This window comes from Hordeum vulgare, chromosome 3H (genome assembly GCF_904849725.1).
Source record: "Hordeum vulgare subsp. vulgare chromosome 3H, MorexV3_pseudomolecules_assembly, whole genome shotgun sequence".
Taxonomy (NCBI): domain Eukaryota; kingdom Viridiplantae; phylum Streptophyta; class Magnoliopsida; order Poales; family Poaceae; genus Hordeum; species Hordeum vulgare.
The window spans coordinates 477799613-477805612 of record NC_058520.1 but is presented as its reverse complement, the minus strand read 5'-3'; positions in this window follow the sequence as shown (position 1 = coordinate 477805612).

Genomic DNA, 6000 nt, shown 5'->3' with positions numbered 1-6000 from the left:
TTCTTGTGCGATGAGTACTTTGAGGATGAGGACTTTGAAGATTTCTTATTTTTCTTCGAGTCATCAGAACTTTCATCCTTGTATTTCTTCTTCCTTGATTCCTTCACCCAGCATGGACAGTCAACAATGTAGTGACCAGATTTCTTGCATTTGTGACATATTCTTTTCTTGTAATCCTAAGATGAAGATTCTGATTTCCTCATATCTCTTCTTGAAGATTTACCGAACTGGTCACGCTTTGTGAACTTCTGGAATTTCCTCACAAGCATAGCAAGTTCCTGTCCCAGTTCTTCAGGGTCACAAATGCTGCAATCTAAGTCTTCTTCTTTAGATGAGGAAATAGCCTTAGCCTTCAGCGCACGAGGTCTTGAGTAGCTTGGCCTATACAAATCTCTCTTTTCTTCTTGTTGGAATTCATGAGTATTGAGTCTCTCGAGTATATCAGCAGGATCAAGCATTTTGTAGTCTCTTCGTTCTTGAATCATCAGAACCAGTGTGTCAAATGATGGATCAAGAGATCTTAGCAGTTTCTTCACAACTTCATGGTCTGTGATGTCTCTAGTTCCCAGTGCTCAAGGTTCATTTGAGATGTCAATGAGGCGATCATAGGTATCTTGGCACCTTTAATTGTCAAGCCTCTTGAAGCAATTGAAGAGACTGCGAAGAACATCAACACGAGTGTCACGCTGTGTTGAGACTCCCTCATTGACTTTGGACAGCCTATCCCAGATAAGCTTAGTTGTTCCCAAAGCACTCACTCTGCCATACTGACCTTTGCTTAGATGGCCACAGATGATATTCTTCGCTTGCGAGTCAAGTTGCTTGAACTTTTTCACATCAGCGGCAGAATAGTAGCAGTGATGGAGGGAACACCATGTTCGACAATATACTAAAGATCATTGTCAATAGCTTGAAGATGCATTTGCATCTTGGTCTTCCAGTAGGGAAAATCCTTTCCTTCGAAGGTAGGACATCGTGCAGTAACCTTGATCATACCTGCGATCGACATAAATAAAACTCCACGTGGTTAAACCAAAATCACACAGAACAAGGGAGTACCTTGCTCTGATACCAATTGAAAGTGCGTTATATCGACTAGAGGGGGGGTGAATAGGAGATTTTAAGAATTTCATCACTCAGGAAATTCCTTGTGAGGAAAGTCCTCAGTTATGAACTTAGTGCAGGGGAATTGGTACACGATCACGAGTGCAACACGACTACAACAACGAACTAGATGGAATTTAAGATATTCGGTTCACACAGTTCGCAAGTACAAATTATGCAGGTGAGGATTAACTCGAGTGAAGAATTTGAGGTTGAGGAAATTCAGAGAAAGTCTTCACACAAATTCTTCAAGCTTCACAGATGAAAGTCTTCAACATACAATTGAGGAAATGAAAGAGTTGAAGAAATAGAACCCGTAGCTCGATGAAGACAGTAGTTGATGACCCAGTTCCAACTGCTTTGACAGTTGTACATCTAGTTCGGAGCGGCTTGGTATTGAAACCAAAAGGACACACAATCCCTACCGTATTCTCCTTGAGCTAAGGACACAGTGTCCTCGTCCAACACTCGTGGTAAGTCTTCAGGGCAGACTTCTAAACCCTCACAAACTCGGTTACCCGGTGATCCACAATTGACTGCTAGATGCTCTAGACCATGACGCCTAACCGTCTGGAGGATACACAGTCCTCAAAATTAACAGGCTTCAGTTCCACACAGGAACAACTTCTTCATTGATGCTCAATCACTTGGTTTTTGGTTTGGGGTTTGGTGTTTGGGGTATTTCCCCACTTGATGATTTTCTCTCGAAGACTCTGAGGAATTTGGGTTGCTCTAAATGACAAGTCTTAGTTTCTCTCAAAGCGGCCGACCAGCAAGTGGTTGTGGGTGGCAGCTATTTATAGCCCGGGAGCATCCGAACATGATTTGACATAAATGCCCTTAAATAATGTGACCGTTGGGTGGATAAGATGAGTGAGGCGGCGCGTGGCGCGACAACGGTCAGAACTTTCAACTGTGAAAGTCCTCATGTCTCTCATATTCCTCACTTTGAGGCTTTGGTAGATATAGGCTTGGGTTGAGCATCATGAGGAAAATCATTCCATAGTTTACCTCGACCCCTTTAATAGTACGGTGTTCCTATGACTCAAGTGTAAAAAAAACAGAAAGAGTAAATCTTTATGCTTCAGAGTCTTCAGAGTGTTTTCTTCAGGACACACCGAGTTCCTCATCTTCAATATATTCATGAGGAATATCAATCTCTTCGCAATTTCTTCGCAATCAAAGTCTTCAAGGAAGGACCAAAGTCTTCACCCGAAGACATACATTTTTAGGGGTCGATATTCATTGGATAACTCAAACTCCTCAGCGACTTATAGAGCCTGTGTACACTCACAAACATATTAGTCTCTTAACCTATATGTCTTCAAACCACAAAAACCGCTAAGGGGCACTAGATGCACTTACACAAACGCATGAGGTTGTCACGGCAATTTTTGGCATGGTTCCGATAGGTGGCGCTATCGTACGTCCATGTTAGTGGAGACTTCAACCCACGGAGGATAATGGCTGCGAGAATCCACAGAGGTCTTCACCCACGGAGGGTCCACAAAGAAGCGGCCTTGTCTATCCCACCACGGCTTTCGTCCATGGAGGACTAGCCTTACTCATGATAGATCTTCACGAAGTAGGCGGTCTCCTTGCCCTTACAAACATCTTGGTTCAACTCCACAACACGAAGTAGGAGGCTCTCAACCGACACCTAACCAATCTAGGAGGCACCACCCTCCGAAAGGTAATAGATGGGGTAGATCAGTGAACTCCTTCTCTTATGCTTCTAAAGATAATCTCCTCAACACAAATCACTCTCTCAAAGAATATGCATGGGTAAAATAGGTTGATTTGGTGGAAAGCAGTTTGGGGAGGCTAGAGATCAAGTTTCAAATGATTGGATTGGAATATCTTGGTCTCAACACATGAGTAGGTGGTTCTCTCTCAAAATATGGATCTAGAAATGAAGTATATGTTCTGAGTGCTTCTCCCACGAATGACAGGTGGGTGAAGGGGTATATATAGGCAGCAGCCAAAATCCAACCGTTACACACAAAAGAGCAAACTCGGTGGTACCTACTAGCACTAAAGGTGTGAACTTTTGAATCTCGGTGAGACCGATATACACAACTCGGTGGCACCGAAAAAGTGACTAACGGTCAGATGGCGAAACTCGGTGGCACCGATACTCAAACTCGGAAATTCCAATTTTGTGTATCTTGGCAACAGAATGTTCATCACACTAAACTCGGTAGCACCGATGCAGTTTTGGTTGCATTGATTTGGTGGGAATGGCTGGGTTCTGTTTGAGATTCAAACTCGGTAGGTCCGATATGGAAATGTTGGTGACACCGAATTTGTGAATGTGGAACTTGACAGAGTGGATATGTGGAAAAAATAACTGAGTGTTTTGCTGGCTAACTTTGAGCATTTGAGCAATCAGTTCACTTTACTACCTCACCCCCTTTTAATAGTATTGGCTTTCCTATGGACTCAAAAGTGATTTCTCACAAATATAAAATGAAGAGTCTTCTAGATCGAAGCTTGAGCCAATATTATTCCTTTCTTGCATCAAGGGGCATCTCCACAGAAACCTTAATCCATAGCATCTTTTGAACTTTTCTGAAATATACTTGGAAAACACATTAGGCCAATGATGCATATGTAGTGATCAATTATCAAAACCACCCTAGGGAGCAATTGTGCTTTCAATCTCCCACTTTTTGATAATTGATGACAACATATAGATCAAAGCTTCAACAAAAGATATAATCAATGATTAGCATCGATGCTTTGAGAAGTATGAAAAGCAAGAGCTCCCCCTAAATTTGTGCATTGTCTAAAATTTGTGTTTGAATGCAACTGCACAATCGATTAGGATCATGGGTTACTCGTCCATGTCACATATATCTTGGTGGTGCGTAAAAATGATAGCAATGCACATGACACCAACAAGATAAGTGAGTGATCATCACAAGGATAGCTAAAAGATGATATCGTAGCAACACACATGATAAAGCGTATGATCAATCACACAAATAGGATAAAGTCATCCAACAACCAAAGTTTTTAAAACCAAATGAGAGCAAATAAAGTCAAAAGCTCTCTCTCACACAAAGTCTATGATCTATACATTTCTCCCCCTTTGGCAACAAGTTACCAAAAGGTTCAAAAGTATAAAACTACTCGTCTCTCTCGGCAGCTGATGATGGAGTCGATAGAACAGCGTTGGCGAAGGCTTCTGCTGAATGTCCTAGAGCTGGAGGAGTTGATACTGAAGGAGCTTGAGCTGAAGCTGGTCCTGAAGGTGCTGAAGCTTGTGATGAAGATGTCTGTCGTGTCTCCTGAGCAGGAACAACAACTGACCGAGGCTTGGTGCTGAACCTAGTAGTAGTGGGAGGAGGAGACTCATCCTCATCATCATCATCATCATCTTCATCTTCATCATCATCCTCTGAGCATGGAATCTCCATAGAGTCAACTTCATGTTGAAGTTGTCTGACAATGGTGGTCAACTCAGTTACCTTCAAATCCATGTTGCGGAATTTTGTCTCCACAACTATCTCGAGACTCTTTTGATTTTGCATGATCTCTTGGATGTTCTTATCCATGCCTTGGGCAGAAATAACTAGAAATTTCATTTGCTCAGCTTGAGTTCTGAGCTGTGGAACTGGAGGTGGCCTATTTCTGGCAGCTTCGGCCTCTACTGCCATTCTTGTTGCTGCTCACTTGGGATCATTGTCATCCATCACAACCTCATTATCTTCAAATTCAGGCTGAAGAGGTAGATGGGGACGATCAGGTAGATATGCATGCTTGCCTAGCTTGGCATTGATGAGCATCTGAATGTAAGGTGCATATCCATAGGATCTCTTTTGATCCGCAGCAGTTCTCCGGATAGTCTCAATTATCAAATCCATCACTCTAAATCCGGTATGGGTGTCTAGTAGGTGCAACAAGTTGATAGAATATCCTCTATTCATCTTCTCATCCCCTGACTTAGGCATGAGGGTGTATCACAGTATAGTGTTTGTTGTAGGAATGCCAGCTTGAAGAAAATACACTAAACCAAACTTGTGACTCGCCAAGTACTGATGTGGAATGGTCTTGTACATATTGGCCATGGAGTTGTGATTCTGCTTAGCTTCTGCATACACATCTATTGGGGAACGTAGTAATAATTCAAAAAAATTCCTACATGTCACCAACATCAATCTAGGAGATGCTAGCAACGAGAGATAGGAGTGGATCTTTATACCGTTGAAGATCGCTAAGCGGAAGCATTGCAAAGAACGCGGTTCATGGAGTCGTACTTGCGGCGATTCAAATCGCAGAAGATCCGATATAACCACCGAACGAACGGTGCCTTCATGTTCAACACACGTACTGCCCGGGGTCGTCTCCTCCTTCTTGATCCACCAAGGGGGGAGTTGAGGGAGAGCTCCAGCAGCACGACGGCGTGGTGGCGGTGGAGCTTGTGGTTCTCCGATAGAGCTTCGCCAAGCTCAACGGAGGAGGAGGTGTAGGGGGTAGGAATGCACCAGGGAGAGGGTTTAGGTGTACCGCAATCCTCTCACCCCTCCTCTATTTATAGGGGGAAGGGGAGATGGGGCTGACCACCCTAGATGCCCTAGGAGGGTGCGGCGGCGATCAAGGGAGGGAGGCTTGCCTCCCAAGTTGGTGGGAGGAGCCTCCCACGCCCTAGGGTTCCCAGCCCTAGGCGCCTTGGGCCCTTGGGGAGGGCACACCAGCCCACCAAGGAGCTGGTTTCCACCCTTCTTCAGCCCATCTGGTCCTCTGAGGCAGGTGGCCCATCCCGATGGACCCTTGATAACCAACAAGTGTAGGGGATCGCAACAGTTTTCGAGGGTAGAGTATTAAACCCAAATTTATTGATTCGCCACAAGGGGAAGCGAAAGAATATTCTCAAGTATTGTAGCGACCCGA